The sequence below is a fragment of the Bufo gargarizans genome, chromosome 1 (assembly GCF_014858855.1).
Source record: "Bufo gargarizans isolate SCDJY-AF-19 chromosome 1, ASM1485885v1, whole genome shotgun sequence".
Classification (NCBI taxonomy): Eukaryota; Metazoa; Chordata; class Amphibia; order Anura; family Bufonidae; genus Bufo; species Bufo gargarizans.
The window spans coordinates 716,413,348-716,431,010 of record NC_058080.1 but is presented as its reverse complement, the minus strand read 5'-3'; the positions used below and the strand labels follow the sequence as shown (position 1 = coordinate 716,431,010).

Here is a 17,663-nt window from a genome sequence, read left to right as displayed (position 1 = left end):
CCTACGAGGTACTCGAGAAAGTGGGAGAGTTAAACTACAAGGTACACCAGCCAGGGCGGCGAAAGCCAGAGCAGGTGTACCATGTGAATTTACTAAAACCATGGAAAGATAGGGAGTCCTCTACTGAAGACAGCCTGTGCCCAGGTTTTGGAGGAGAAAAGGTTCAGGCTCCTCTGTCTGATGCAAGAGAAACAGTTGCCACAGTGAAAATTACTGACAGCCTCTCCTCTAAACAGGCTCAGGAAGCCAGGGAGTTCATTAGTCGAAACACGGATGTGTTCTCGGACCTCCCTGGACGCACTTCTATAATCCAGTATGACATTGTCACTGAGCCTCAGGCAAATGTCCGGTTAAAACCTTACCGGGTACTAGGGATCGACCGATATTGATTTTTTTAGAGCCGATTCCGATAATCTGTGAACTTTCAGGCCGATAGCCGATAATTTATACTGATATTTTATATCTCATAATATATATATTATATTAGTTGGTAGTCACTGAGGTGGTGGAAATTTGTATTTGGCACTAGTATATTATAAATGTAAATTATAAATTAATAAAGCCCTTAGTTGGTAGTCAATTTATAATTTACATTTATAATATACTACTGCCAAATGCCAATTTCCACACCATCCCCCCTCCTCACTGACTTTATTAATCCTTATCAGACCTCAGATCCGACCTTTATTAACCCCTATCAGACCTCAGATCCAACCTTTATTAACCCCTATCAGACCTCAGATCAGACCTTTATTAACCCCTATCAGACCTCAGATGAATAAAATAAAAAACTCCTCACCTCTCCTGCACCGCAGCGCCTCTTCATCTCTGGGTCCGGTGTCTCGCTCCCCTGTGTTCTCCGTCCTGCGCTGCACTGTCTTCTGACAGCGTGCAGCGTCAGGTCATAGTGCGCGCACTACGTCCTGACGCTGTACGGGGTCAGGACAGTGCAGCGCAGGCCCCATCAAAGAAGACCAAGGAGGGTGAGTATCGGAAGCGCTTGCTTTTCCCCTCTCCCGGCACCCGATGCATACTAGTGCGTGTTTCCATAATAGAAGCTCTCACTAGTATTCGCTTTATACGCATTATCGGTATGTCGGTAAGGTTAGATGCCGATACCAATAATGTACAAAATCCTGAATGTCTTCACTTCTATGGGCCTGACCAAATAGCTACACCACTTTCGGGGTTCTGTTCTCAATATAGGTGTGCGTCCTAGTGGTGGGACCCGCACCTATCAGACAATGGGGCTATGTCCATCTCTTCCTCTTGAGACTGCCGCCTCAAACCCAAGATTCTGTAAAAGGCAATATCCAGTCCCTAACAGTGTTCACCCACAGAGGACTATTACTTGAGTCCAGATCACAAAAATTAACTTTTACAAACATGGAGTCAAAGAACACCCTTGGATTTATCATATCAAGCCCACCCTCTCTCTTCTGTAGATACGTTATACCCCTCTTTATTAGTGATGAGCGGCAGGTGCCATATTCGATTTCGACGAAATTCGCGAATATTCGATAGAATATTCGTTTTATATTCGTCGAAATCGAATATTCGTCATTATGCTAGTTATTGCGAATAATATGCGATTTTTTAATTTTTTATTTTTATTTTATTTTTTTTTTTTAAACTTAAAGGCTACTCTCCTATTGAAATCGCAAATGCGATTAATATAACACGAAATAATCGCATTTGCGATTTCAACGTAATTCTCACATCCGACAGTACATTCTAGTATATGGAGACGTTCCCATGGTGATGGGGACGCTCCATGAGCATGGCATATAGCAGGGATCAGCAACCTTCGGCACTCCAGCTGTGGTGCAACTACAACTCCCAGCATGCACACCTCCATGGCTGTTCTCAGGACTCCCAAAGAAGTGAATGGAGCATGCTGGGAGTCGTAGTTTGACAACAGCTGGAGTGCCGGAGGTTGCTGATCCCTGGAATATAGCATTACTAAGTAAAAATCGCAAATGCGATTATTTCGTGTTATATTAATCGCATTTGCGATTTTTTATTTTTTTTTACTATGGTTGGCTTCAATGGTAGAATTAGCGAATATGACGAATATATTCGTTATATTCCACAAAACGAATATACGAATATATTCGTTATATTCCACAAAACGAAGATAACGAAGTATTCTGCATCTCAGTTATATCTACCTATTCATCAACTTCGCTAATTCTAGCAATCATATAGGACAGTTTACTATAAAGACAGATAAGTATAATTCGCTATGCGATTATATTACTTTGCTTTTTTATATAAATAGATTATAATAATTATCAGGTATTATAATTATTCTATTTATATTAAAAAAAAGCAGTCATATAATCGCATAGCGAATTATACTTAGCTGTCTCTATAGTAAACTGTCCTATATGATTGCTAGAATTAGCGAAGTTGATGAATAGGTAGATATAACTGAGATGCAGAATACTTCGTTATCTTCGTTTTGTGGAATATGACGAATACATTCGTATATTCGTTTTGTGGAATATAACGAATATATTCGTCATATTCGCTAATTCTACCATTGAAGCCAACCAAAGTAAAAAAAAAAAAAAAAAAAAAATCGCAAATGCGATTAATATAACACAAAATAATCGCATTTGCGATTTTTAACTTAGTAATGCTATATTCCATGCTCATGGGAACGTCTCCATATACTAGAATGTACTGTCGGATTTGAGAATTACGTTGAAATCGCAAATGCGATTATTTCGTGTTATATTAATCGCAATTGCGATTTCAACGTAATTCTCAAATCCGACAGTACATTCTAGTATATGGAGACGTTCCCATGGAGATGGGGACGCTCCATGAGCACGGAAGGCGGCAGAAGCGGCAACGGGCACTGACTGGAGCAGCCAGGAAGCCAGGAATCCAAAGGACAGGTAAGAACAACTTTAGGGAAGTGGGAAAGGAAAAAATATAACAATAAAAAAAAAAAAAAAAAAAAAAGAATATTCGAAATTGCGAATTTATAGCACTATATTCGAAATATTCGCGAATTAGCGAAGTGCCGATATTCGCGAAAAAAATTCGCGATTCGAATATTCGCGCTCAACACTACTCTTTATCAGGTTCAACTAGTCCACACCATAAAATTGGGAAGAACAGGCTAAAGAGCCTAGCTGAGAAATATTCTGGCAAAGGTAAAATGACACATAAAAGACAGGGACCAGGTAAGTCTTCAACATTTTGGGTCACCTTTCAGTTCTTCCAACGCTGAATCTTTGCATTTCCAGATTCCATTTTCTCTTCCCAATTTAGTCAGGTGTTATAGTCCCTCCCAAATTTAACCCCTAAGATCTTAGATTCTATAGGTGGATACTTTCGCAAATTGTGTCTGGATCGCAAGTCAGTGTCCAGAAAGCTTGACTCTTCTCAAGATTGACCAGAGACCTTGAGGCCTCCAAGTAGCTTCTGATGGCTGCAGACGACACACCTCACAAGGCTCAGCTGCTGTATCACCACCGTGACATCATCCGTGTAGGCAACAACACTCAAAGGAAATCAGTGGGGGATCGGTACCCCACGAAAATCACACTCCTGCAGTGACCTCAGAAATGTGTTAGGCAAACACATACAGCAGCAGACTCAACAGGCAACCCTGACAACTATTCACCAGAGGAAAGCTCTCTGCCTCTCTATACAAGGTTTTCAGACAGTCAATAAATTGTCCCAGAAAACCATACTTTGATAAAGTGGCCCATAGATACTCATGGTCTAATCTGTTGAAGGCTTTAGCCTGGTCAAGACCAACAACATATCTCCCACACCTCAGAGCTTTACATCTCTCAAACATCTCCCTGATCAAGATGACTGCTCCAGAGATGTTCCCCCCTTTTACTGTGCCGAACTGACAGCCTGCCAATAGTGCCCAGGACAAACAGACTAATCTAGAAAACAGGATTTTTGCCAGAATATTCCTGTCGACATTCAAGAGGGCAATTGGCCTCTAGTTCTTGATGTCACTAGGCACCTTACCTTTATACAGCAGAATTAACGAGAACACCCTCATGGACGGAGTCATCAGGTGGTTTTCTAGACAGCTTTTGTACACGTCCACGAGGATTGGAGCCAAGTGATCTCTGAATTTCTTATAAAATAGGCAACATCCAAGAGACTAAAGTTTACTTTCCATAAGCAGGGCGTTTCGTCAGAATAAGAGACAACTTTTTCCTTCCCCTCACCAATATTTCAGAAGGAGTCACCAGAGCTAAGTCTATCCGACTGCTTCTGTCATCACAAGAATCGAACAGGCCAGCCTGAAGAATCATCCTGTTTATGACCTTAGAGTCTCTAGTAAAGGGTTTGCCAGTAGGTCTGTCACTGCATGTCATAGTTACATTAAAATCCCCACCATGACCACAGAAACAGATGTGAAGAGGCATGGCTTTACCTCATTAAAAAGGTCTTTCCTCTCAGTGACTGTCTGTCATAGATATTGATGAGCCGGAGCCTGCTACCTCGGATAGTAACCTCCAGGACTAGACACCTTCCCATCAAAACCTTTGTTAATCTATCTATGGTACATAGGAGTCAGTATTATAGTAGTTATATTCTTGTACATAGGAGCACTATTATAGTAGTTATATTCTTCTACATAGGAGCGGTATTATAGTTGTCATATTCTTCTACATAGGAGCAGTATTATATTAGTTATATTCTTGTACATATAAGCAGTATTATAGTAGCTATATTCTTGTACATAGAAGGCAGTATTATAGTAGTTATATTCTTGTACATAGGAGGTAGCATTATAGTAGTTATATTCTTGTACATAGGAGCAGTATTATAGTAGTTATATTCTTGTACATAGGAGCAGTATTATAGTAGTTATATTTTTGTACATAGGAGCAGTATTATAGTAGTTATATTTTTGTACATAGGAGCAGTATTATAGTAGTTATATTCTTGTACATAGGAGCAGTATTATAGTAGTTATATTTTTGTATATAGGAGGCAGTATTATAGTAGTTATATTCTTGTACATAGGGGACAGTATTATAGTAGTTATATTATAATACATAGGAAGCAGTGTTATAGTAGTTATATCCTTGTACATAGGAGGCAGTATCATAGTAGTTATATTCTTGTACATATAAGCATTATTATAGTAGTTGTATTCTTGTACATAGGGGCAGTGTTACAGTAGTTATATTCTGGTACATAGGAGTAGTATTATAGTAGTTATATTCTTGTACATAGAATGCATTATTATAGTAGTTATATTCTTGTACATAGGGGGCAGTATTATAGTAGTTATATTATAATACATAGGAAGCATTGTTATAGTAATTATATTCTTGTACATAGGAGGCCGTATTATAATAATTATATCCTTGTACATCGGTGCAGTATTATAGTAGTTATATTCTTGTACATAGGAGGCAGTATTATAGTAGATGTAGATATATTCTTGTTTATAAGGGGCAGTATTATAGTAGTTATATTCTTGTACATAGGAGGCAGTATTATAGTAGATGTAGATATATTCTTGTTTATAAGGGGCAGTATTATAGTAGTTATATTCTTGTACATAGGAGGCAGTATTATAGTAGATGTAGATATATTCTTGTTTATAAGGGGCAGTATTATAGTAGTTATATTCTTGTATATAGGAGGCAGTATTATAGTAGATATATTCTTGTTCATAGGGGGCAGTATTATAGTAGTTATATTCTTCTATATAGGAGGTAGTATTATAGTAGTTATATTCTTGTACATAGGAGCAGTATTATAGTAGTTATATTCTTGTACATTAATTGCAGTATTATAGTAGTTATATCCTAATACATAGGATGCAATAATGTAGTATTTATATACTTTTTGTGTATTTTTGGGATTCCCCTGCTGCAAGTTATTTGGGTTCCGTGTCTTATCTTTATTCAGTGGCGTGACTAGAATTGACTGGGCCCCATAGCAAATTTTTGAGTGGGCCTCCCACCAACAGCAACTTCTTTGAGACCCCCTTCTCCTGTGCAACCCCCACTCCTGTGGCTAGTCAAGATCACTCTCTTAGACGAGGCCTGACAGCCGCTCCGTCCGTTTTCTACGGTGTCTGTCTATGTATTCTCATTTTAAAATAATGTTGAGGGGGCCCTGACAATAAAATCTTTTACTCCCCCTCCTTGGTAGGCCCCTTTTGAGTGTGGGCCCCAAAGCAGCCACTTCCCATGCTTTCCCTATAGCTACGCCCCTGTCTATATCACTGAGGGCAGCGTTTTTTAATCTCGGTCACATGCCGCTGGATGACCCATTTTCTGTCACTATAACTTTACAAGAAGGTCAGTATAGCACTTTTCCATAATACTCTTGTACCCTAATGACTGTTTATGTACTGGCTCACGTGATTAGTTCAGTGCCTCAGCTCGCTGTAATAAAGGCTGCGTCTCCTGCACATTGTTTTCTATACACAGAATGGCAGCTGGGGTTCCTTTAGTTCTGAAAACATTTATCATACAGACAAGACATGTTCAAACTTATGTAAACCTTCCGGAGAAATACATTACGGTACATGGTCATAAAGTGCTGATATTATAATTAGAGATGAGCGAATCGAAGTTATCGAAGTGGAATTCGATCCGAATTTCAGGAATTATTCGATTTGCACCGAATCCAAATTTCCTCGCGCTTGGTGGTAACGAACTGCTGCTGTTGCACGTGTTAGGACATGGAGCAAAGAACTCTGGGAACGATGGATCACCCACAATGCCATGCATGCAGCCAATCAGCAGCCAGCCAGCCCTGTGATGTCACAGTCCTATAAATTGCCTCAGCCATTTTGTTCTTAGTGCAGAGAGAGATGTCAGCAGGCGCTAGGGACAGTGCTAGGAAAGACTTCATTGTGCTGAAAATATGATTTACAAGTTCAGGGAAAGATTAGTCAAGATGTAGGGAAAGGATAGGGAGGAATCATCCACAGTATAAAAGGAGAACAGGGTGCAATAGGAGTGTACAGCCTGGGTAAAAGGAGCGATTCTATTATACCTTGCTGCACTTATTGGGGATACAAATTGCTTTTAGGTTGTTTGCACTATATGATTAGAGTTGAGTGAACCCAAACTGCAAAGTTCGAGGTCGTACCGAACTTTGCGAGTTCGGGTACCCGGATCCGAACCAGGATTTTTTCACTGAAGTTCGGGTTCGGGTGATTTTATTATTTTCCGTTATAACATTGTTATAACGGAAAATAATAGCATTCTTAAAACAGAATGTTAAATAAAATGTCTATTGAGGGGTTAAAAAAACAAACAAAAAACAACTCACCTCATCCACTTGATCATGCAGCCGGTATCTTCTTTTCTTCAGGACCTGCAAAAGGACCTGCGGTGACGTCACTGCAGGTCCTGCTGAATGAAGATAGAAAAACCTTCTATCTTCATTCAGCAGGACCTGCGGTGACGTCACCATAGGTCCATTTGCAGGTCCTGAAGAAAAGAAGATACCGGCTGTGCGTTCAAGTGGATGAGGTGAGTTGTTTTTTGTTTGTTTTTTTAACCCCTCAATAGACATTTTTTTAGCATTCTGTTTTAAGAATGCTATTATTTCCCATTATAACCATGTTATAACAGAAAATAATAAAGTGAAATTCGGGTCCCCATTGACTGAAATAGGGTCCGGGTTCGGGGGTGAATTTCGGGTCCCAAACCGGCCAAACCCGGCGAACCCGAACTTCCACGGGTTTGCTCAACCCTATATATGATACATCACTTATTCCAGCAAACCTTGCTTGTGATTGGGGTGCAAGTTCTGTGATACAGCCATTTACAGGGTGTATTAATAGGAAAGATATGTTTATCCTATTAGACTTTCTGCGTTGTTTTTACATTGTTTAACTTTTTTTTTGGGGGGGGGGTTTATTATTAGGAAAAAAAGGGAAAAATATAGTAACATTGTACTAGCCATTTACAAGGTGTATTAATAGGATAGATACGTACGTCCTATTAGTCGTCCTGTGTTGATTTTACATTGTTTAACTTTTTTTTGGGGGGGGTGTATTAATAGAAAAAAAATATATAAAAAAATATACAGTCAGGTCCATATATATTTGGACAGAGACGACATTTTTCTCATTTTTGTTCTGTACATTACCACAATGGATTTTGAACAAAACAATTCAGATGCAGTTGAAGTTCAGACTTTCAGCTTTAATTCAGTGGGTTGAACAAAATGATTACATAAAAATTTGAGGAACTAAAGCATTTTTTTAAACGCAATCCCTTCACTTCAGGGGCTCAAAAGTAATTGGACAACTTAAATAATTGTAAATAAAATGTTAATTTTTAATACTTGGTTGAAAACCCTTTGTTGGCAATGACTGCCTGAAGTCTTGAACTCATGGACATCACCAGACGCAATGCTCGGCCAGGCCTTTACTGCAGCGGTTTTCAGTTGCTGTTTGTTTGTGGACCTTTCTGTCTGAAGTTTAGTCTTTAACCCCGGGCCAGTTTTCACCTTACTGCCCAGGCCGTTTTTGCAAATCTGACATGTGTCACTTTATGTGGTAATAACTTTAAAACGCTTTTACTTATCCAGGCCATTCTGAGATTGTTTTCTTGTCACATATTGTACTTCATGACAGTGGTAAAATTGAGTCAAAATTTTTTTTTTATTTATAAAAAAAATTAAAAGATTACCAAAGATTTCCACATTTCCAAATGTCAATTTCTCAACTTTTATAATAGATAGTAATACCTCCAAAAATAGTAATTACTTTACATTTCCCATATGTCTACTTCATGTTTGGATCATTTTAAAAATGACATTTTAATTTTTTGGGACGTTAGAAGGCTTAGAAGTTTAGAAGCAAATCTTAAAATTATTAAGAAAATTTCCAAAACCCTTTTTCAGGACCAGTTCAGTTATGAAGTCACTTTCTGGGGCTTACATATTAGAAACCACCCATAAATCACCCCATTTTAGGAACTACACCCCTCAAGCTATTCAAATCTGATTTTACAAACTTTGTTAACCCTTTAGGTGCCCCGCGAGAGTTAAAGAAAAATGGGAATGAAATTTCAAAATTTCAATTTTATTAGCAGATTTTAAATTTTAATCTATTTTTCTGCAACACATCAAGGGTTAACAGCCAAACAAAACTCAAAATCTATTACCCTGAATCTGAAGTTTACAGAAACACCCCATGTGTGCTCAAAAATGTATGGAGGGCGTGGCTTGCTCATGGCGGAGTAGGAAGTGCAGGATTGTAGCTCTCCCTCCACTTCTGCTATTATAGTTATCCAACCAGCAGTACTTACCAGCGCACCAGCCAGATGGGTCGTAAAACGGCCAAGGAATCATCTGAGACCGAACAACAACCCCATAAGGCCGGCATCCAAAAGTTTTTGGGATCCCAGTCTCAAGCATCGGGAACTCCGGCTACACCCAAGAAGGCCGCCAGAGCGTCTTTATCGGCCTCAAGCCAAAGCACGCACTCCTCACCCTCCGACAGAGATTCAGGAAGCCCTACATTGATAGCATCTGCTGCAGGATGGGACCTCCGAGCCCAGCTACAGGCTCTACCCACGAAAGATGATCTGGAGAATTCTGTTTCCAGGTTGGAGCGGACATACCGTGCAGAGATGGAGACGCTAAAGGGGGAGATTAAACACTTGGGCCACCGTGTTGAGGCCTCAGAAAAGACGCAGGAGGCCATGCATATGCATTTGGATGAAGGCCCACTCTGAACATATTTCTCAACTGTTGTCCCACCTGGATGATATTGATAACTGTCACCGCAGAAATAATTTGCTGATAAGGGGGGGGTCGCTGAAACGGTCCAGTCGGGGGATCTAGATGCCACGATCCAGACCCTGTATGACTTTCTGTTAAATGGCACAGTACAACTCTCTGTTGAGCTAGATCGTATACATAGGGCCTTGGGCCCTAGACCAACTGACGCAGCTACACCCAAAGATACTGTATGCCGGGTTCACGTTTTAAAAATAAAGGACATTCTGAGAGCTGCCCGCCAGGCAGAGAAGTTAGAGATTGGGGGTTCAACTATCCAGATCCTGTCGGATCTATCAAGTAGGGCACTTCAGCTATGTAGGGCAGTGAGGCCCGTTCTTACTCTGCTGAAAGAGAAAGATATCACATACGATGGGGCTTCCCATTTCAACTACACGCTAGGAAAGACGGCAGATCGGCAACACTCAAGGATTCTAAAGACCTCCCCAAGTTCCTGGAGACTTTTGCATTTCTGGCGGTCTCCCTTCCTGATTGGCCGACCGTGTCATCCCCAAGTCCGTTGCCCATGAGGGAGCAGTGTTCCCAGGTGTCCCCTCCATCTTCTAAACAGAGGAAGACACCGTGAAACAAGTCATTTATTCTGCAATGTTATATTTGTTCCACTGCCTAGTTTGCTGAGTGAAGGCTTGGTTTAGGGTCTTCTTTCAGGGAGGTTCTATGTGGGGGATTTCTATGAGATGGAGCTTTATTTCTTCCTTGCCGCTATGTTGGTGGGGTGAGGGAAGGGGAGAAACTCCTCTCTTCCTGTAAGGCGGCCATCTCGAGGAGGTCCTCATATGGCAGATAGGAGTGCATTTTACTTGATAGTTAAATGTTGGATAGTTCTACATTTTACCCTTTTATACCGGATGTTGGAGTGGTGGGGGGACGTTCGCTACGTCGAGGCTTTCACTTCCCCCTTGCCTAAATAGCAGAGGGGTGCTCTCCCAGTCTGCTGCTGTTTGTTTAAAACTTTATAAGAACCCCAGAGCTCAGGTCCGAGTTGATGGCTCGTTGTCATCCTTCTTTATGATACACAATGGTACCAGGCAGAGGTGCCCACTCCCCCCCCCCCCCTATCATACATTATGGTCATGGAATTCCTGGCTAGACCTCTCAGAGCTAATGAGTCTATTAGAGGAGTTAAACTGGGGGGAGTGGAGTCCAAAATAACTATCTATGCAGACGATCTCATTTACTGCTCTGACCCGGTTATCGGCTTCCCCAATATTCTGAAGGAGTTCTCAACCTTTGGAGACCTTAGCAATTTTAAAGTAAACCTCCACTAGTTGGAGATACTTAATATAACTAAACCTCCTAGCACTGAACTCATGTTACAGACATCGTTTCCCTTCCATTGGGCGAAGGGACATATCAATTACCTGGGCACAGCTATCCCCTCATGCGTAGTTAATCTCTACTTCACCAATTTTGCCCCCCTTTTAGAGAAAATCAGGAAAGATCTACAGGCTTGGAAGAAATACCTTTATCTTGGTTTGGGAGGATCCACACACTAAAAATGAATGTCCTGCCAAGGATATTATATTTCTTTAGAAATATTCCTATCCCCTTTCAATATAAATTCTTTAAGGCCTTTAAATAAATGTTCTTAGATTTTATATGGGCAGGATCATCCCCTAGACTGGGTATACGTTATTTGACCCGTTCCAAGATGAGGGAGGGAGTGGGGCTTCCTGATCTACAAATGTACCACAAAGCAGCAATCCTTTCATATGTTTTGGACTGGTTCCACATTTGTTTATCTAAATGATGGATCCAGTTCGAGAGGAAGGAAATAGGATGCCCAGTCCAGGATCTGTTATACATCACAAAACCAAATAGACCCACGCGTCTTCCCCTTCTAACATCGGGAATATTACAAGTCTAGGATAAATGTGCGGTGTCACTGGGTCTCACAACCTTTCCGGGGCCCATGACTCCTGTGTTTGATAACCCAGACTCCCCCCCACCCCACCCGGGAGTGGGACAATGGATGTTGTTGAGCCTACAGAAGAAAAGATAACCCTTGGGCATATCAGTTCTTAGGGGAAAATGCTGTCCGACCTCTCGACTCATTCCCTGGGGGTAGTAGCAGAGGGACTTGGTATCAATACACTAGTATTAAAAACTTCCTATCGTCACTGGGTTCTATCTCAACTCTCTCCAGAGACCTTACCCCTTTTGAATCTCTATGTCTTCAATCCACTCCACCCACACATCTTGTGTCTTTGGTCTAAGGGCTGCTTCAGGAGAGTGGAAGGCCCCCATCTTCCCTGCCATATGTGTCGGCTTGGGAGAGGTTGCTGGGAAGGTCTTTCTCCTCAGATCAGTGGGAGAAAGCATTTACTTTATCGCACAGGTCATCCATTAGCTGCAGAATACAGGAGAAGAACTTCAAGGTTCTATCCAGATGGTATAGAACCCCAGCACTCCTACATTCTTTCTGCCCCACATGTCCAGACCTATGTTAGCGCTGCGACAGAGAGGTGGGTATGATGTCCCACATTTGGTGGCAGTGTACTCGACTGACTTCCTTCTGGAAGGACTTGAATGATCTGTATGATCAGGTAAGCAGCAGTACGGTGCAGTGGACCCTTGAAAGGACAATATTATCTATGCTCCCAGGTCACATTTCTGTTTTAAAAGGAGGACTCCTAAGATTCGTTTTGCAGGCCGCACGCCTGGTTTGGAGGTCCCATGACACCCCACACATTAGGGACTGGTTAGACACGCTTGAAATGATCCGTAGAATGGAGGAATTATCAGCGGAAGACGAGGGAACAGATGAGAGCTATATCAAAACATGGAGCCCTTGGATCCTATTCAAGGGTACCCAAGCTTTTCAAAACTAGTTAGCTCAAGTCTATACATAGAAGATAGAGTATACCTAATATTACACCCCCCCTCCTCCTCCATCCCCTTTCCTTCCCCCCTTATGTTAGTGGGTTTGTTCTCTCTATGTAATCCTTTGATGTTCACCAATTTTGCTCATACATCACATAAAGTATGTAACTTATTTGCTGTCATGTTTGAAAAATATGTGGCTAACAAAGTTACATGATAATATCTGTATTCTCTTCAATAAAAGTAATTGAATAACAAAACTGATGTATGGGTTCACAGGAGGCTTTAGAATGGAAGGAGCACCATATGACTTTTGGAGAGCGGATTTAGCTGGAATGGTAATTGGGAGCTATGCCGCATATGAAGACACCCTGAGGTGGCCCTACAGTGGAAACCCCCAAAAAGTAACCCATTCTGGAAACTACACCCCTCATGGAATATTTCAAGGTGTGTAGTGAGCACTTTAACCCATCGAGCGATTCACAGAAATAGGAAACGCTTGGCTGTGAAAAAGAAAAATTTAAATTCTTTCGAGAAAAAGTTGCTTTACACCAACATTTTTCACTTTCACAAGGGGTAAGAGGACAAAATTCACCCACATTTTGTTCCCCATTTCCCCCCGAATATGCCAACACCCCATATGTGCTCAAAAAATGATGTATGGATGCATGGCAGGGTTCAAAAGAGAAGTAGCGCCATAGGGCTTTTGCAGGATAGATTTTGCAGGATTGGTTTTTGGGAGCTATGTCGCATATGAAGACACCCTGAGGTACCCCTAGAGTGGGAACCCCCAAAGAGTGACCCCATTCTGGAAACTACACCCCTCAAGGAATATTTCAAGATGTGTAGTGAGAACTTTGTTCTCAAAGGTGATTCATGGAATTGGCTGTGAAAATGAAAAATTACAATTGTTTCCAGAAAAATGGACTTTAGGCCCACATTTTTCACTTTCACAAGGGGGAACTGGAGAAAATATACCCCCTAATTTATTGCCCATTTTCTTCTGATTACAGCAATACCCCATATGTGCTTGTATACTGCTATATGGGCGTACCATAGGGGTCAGCAGGAAAGGAGCACCAAATGGCTTCTGGAAGGCAGATTTCACCGGAATAATTGACAGGCGCCATCTTGCAATTGAACACCTAGAGTGGAAACCCCCAAAAAGTGACCCCATTTTGGAAACTAGACCCCTCAAGGAATATTTCAAGGTGTGTAGTGAACACTTTGACCCATCAGGCGTTTCACAGAATTAGGAAATGCTTGGCTGTGAAAATGAAAAAAAATATTTTTTTCCAGAAAAATTTGCTTTACACCCACATTTTTCACTTTAACAAGGGGTAACAGTACAAAATGCACCCCAAATTTTGTTCCCCTTTTCCCATATGTGCTCACAAAATGATGTATGGGGGCGCACAGCAGGCTTCAGAGTGGAAGGAGCACCATATGGCGTTAGGAGAGAGGATTTAGCTGGAATGGTAATTGGGAGCTATGTTGCATGTGAAGACACCCTGAGCAGTGCGTAGCGTGGGTTGCCAGCACCTGGGGCAAGCGCCCCCCCCAACCTGTGGACACACCCCTTTTTACAGATAATGTAGCAGTCCTATCTAACACCACAGATAATACAGTGATAATTTGATAATGTAGTAGATGGGTGTGAGGCCCCAGAATTCAGAACACACACAGTGTGACCTGAAGTCTGGGGCCAGGATGTGGCAGGGTGGGCCATATTCTCAATCCACCACCTAACCCAACCGTGAAAGAAATATGTGTTTGGACATTACATACATCACTACAATAGATATATACAGTATAATACCTTATCCATCCAGTGACATCTCCTGTTATGTAGACTTTCTTCAACGTCTTCATTCGGACATAAGACCGACATGACACCTTCTTTCAGCCGCATCTCATCTCTGCAGAGTTTTATTATTATTAGTTATTATTATTATTATATATAATGGCCCCCTCTGTATAATATATAATGGCCCCCTCTGTATAATGACCCCTCTGTAATATTAGGATATTCCCCTTTCCCCCCCCGAATATGCCAACACTCCATATGTGCTCAAAAAATGATGTATAGGCGCATGGCAGGGCTCTAGAGTCAAACAGCTAAATATGGATTTTGCTGACCTGAATTGGCATACATGTATTTTAGGTGCCATGTCGCATTAAATAAATTGCTGAGGTCCCCAGAAATGAAAAATCCAAACAAGTGACCCCATTTCGGAAAGAGCACACTGGTACGAACCTTTCAAGTGGTAGAAAGGATACTTTTCAGCAAACAAGTGTCTCACAGAAGACAGAAATACTTGTGAAAGCATTTCAAAAGCACACTATTGTGGAAAAAATATATATATACTAACAGACCCCATTTTTTTTTCTTACAAGGGGTTAAAGGAGAAAATACACCCCAGTATGTGTTCCCCATTATCTCCCCATTCAGGAAACACCCCATATGTGCTTGTAGCCTGCTGTATGGGCGCACAGCAGGCAAACTGCAAAATATGAATTTTGCTGACGGGCCTGAATTGGCAGACATGGATTTTAGGTGCCATGTCGCATTAAATAAATTCCTGAGGTCCCCAGAAATGGAAAAACCCCAAGAAGTGACTCCATTTCGGAAAGAGCACCCCCATACTAACATTTTAAGTGGTGGAAAGGGTACTTTTCAGCAAACAGGTGTCTCACAGCACACACAAAGCACACATTTGTAAAAATGAAAAATTACTAGCAGACCCAAACTTTCACAATGGGTTAAAGGAGAAAAATGCACCCCAGTATATGTTCCCCATTTTCTCCTCTTTTTGCAAACACCCCATATGTGCTTGTAGCCTGCTGTACGGGCGCACAGCAAGCAAACAGCTAAATGTGAATTTGGCAGACATGGATTTTAGGTGCCATGTCACATTTAAAAAATTCCTGAGGTCCCCGGAAATAAAAAAAAAACAAGAAGTGACCCCTTTTTGGAAAGTGCACCCTCGTACGAACATTTTAAGGGGCGGAAAAGGCACAGTGGTTGCTGGAAAGTGGATATGCAAGCGAGGTGGACTAAATCAGAGATATAATGTGGAAATATTGCAGGGAGCATAAAGGATGAAATTAAATTAATACTCCATGGATGTGTGGTGTATTTTAAACACTCCTTCATGCACAGGCCAGGTTTTTCAAGGCAGGTTTTGCAGTGGTAAATGGTGTCCTTCCTAATACCCCTTTTTTGGGTCCTTCCCTTTCTTGCTGTCTGGGGGACTTCAGCTGGGAAATGTTGTCCTGGTACAACACGGCCACTGTGACTTACAGAAGTACTGGGGCCCTCTTCTACTTGGTTTGGAAGAATAGGGGCCTTGATGACTACTTCTTGAAAGTGAAGAAATGTTCCTGTGTGTGCGCTAGACTTACATAGCACATACGCATTGCACATTGCCGTCTGTACACTGTGTACGGCCAGCTTTTTGTGCCATACTTTTGTTTTTCGTATGGCATTGTAGGGCTTCAGAACTTGATCTGAAAGTTCAACCCCGCCATGTGCCTGTTGTAGTCCAGAATGCAGTCTGGTTTGGGGACAGTGGTAGTGGTACCACTTACATTGGCAGGGGAGCTGGCGTTACTGTAAATGGTGGTCAGTACAAGGACGTCCCTCTTGTCCTTGTACTTAACCACCAGCATGTTCTCATGGAAGAGAGCCCTACGTTTACCATTTCTCAGTGGATGCCCTACCAGGGATCTAGGGAGGCCTCTCTGATTTTTGCGTACTGTGCCGCAAGCCACAGTACCTCTGGCTTTTAGGGACATGAATAGGGGTATGCTGGTATAATAAATATCCACATAGAGATGGTAACCCTTATCCAGCAGTGGGTGCAGTAAGTCCCACACTAGTTTCCCACTAACTCCTAGGACAGGGGGGCATTCTGGAGGCTCAATCCGGGAGTCTTTCCCTTCATAAACGCGAAACCTATAGGTGTAACGGAGTTACTCTCACAGAATTTATACATTTTAATGCCATACCTTGCTCGCTTGCTGGGCAGGTACTGGCGGAATCTTATCCTCCCCTTGAAATCTACCAGGGACTCATCTATACAGATATTTTGTTCTGGGGTGTACACTTCAGCAAACTTGGTGCTGAAGTGGTCAAGGACGGGCCTAATTTTAAAAAGCCGATCAAATGTTGGGTCATTTTGGGGCGGACACTGTGCATTATCATTATAATAATTTCAGAATCGACTCGAATATATTTCGGGCCACGGAATTACTGAATATTGGAGTGTGGTACAAGACATCCGCACTCCAATACTGTCTAATTTCAGTTTTTTTAACAAGCCCCATATGCAGCAGAAGCCCCCAGAAGATTTTCATTTCTGCTCCTGTAACTGGGGTCCAACCAAAGGGTCTTGCGAATAGCGATGTGGGGTTCTGGGTAATAAACTGCTGGGCATATAAATTTGTTTGGGCCACGATAAAATTGACTAAATCTTCACTGAAAAAGATTTTAAAAAATCTATTTCTGTGAAGCCTGTGCAGTCAATTTGGATTCCAGAGTTTCCCACAAACTCTGGAATTTGGGGCTGATAATCATCATGGGGTGGGGTCCATATGGGGTCACTCTGGGGGGCTGCCTTCACTTCTACACTGGGGTGCCTTCTATAGGGTCCCTCATCAGCAGATGATGATGATGATGATGAGGGGGTAGAGGAGTAGAGGAAAGTGGCATCCTCTGTTCCCTCGCTAGCAGTCTCAGTATCAGAGGCAAGAATGGCGCATGCCTCTTGAGCTGAGTATAGTCGTTGGAATGGACGGGCCATTTTTATTTTATTAGGGTGTGACGTGTGAAATGTGTAAAACTTTATTTAGTATGAGGGGTGTGTATGTAGTGTTTTCACAAGTGAAGTGAAAGGGCTTGTAATTGTAATAAATTTGAATAAAAATTTAGAAAAAAATTTGTAAAAAAAAAAAAAAAGTCTTTGCTAAACAAAAAAAAGTTTCTGCAACAAAAAAACTTGCAGTGGAAACTGAGCAGACGCGATCAGTAACGGACACTACTGATCAGTGCTCAGTGGTTGCAAAAT

The 17,663-nt window shown here is 41.6% G+C and overlaps 1 protein-coding gene across 1 annotated transcript in view; it reads left to right on the top strand.

The window, feature by feature from the left end:
• ZBTB7C (zinc finger and BTB domain containing 7C) overlaps positions 1-17,663 on the top strand; it is a 200,796-nt gene that overhangs the window by 20,233 nt on the left and 162,900 nt on the right. The gene's annotated exons all lie outside the window — the stretch shown is intronic.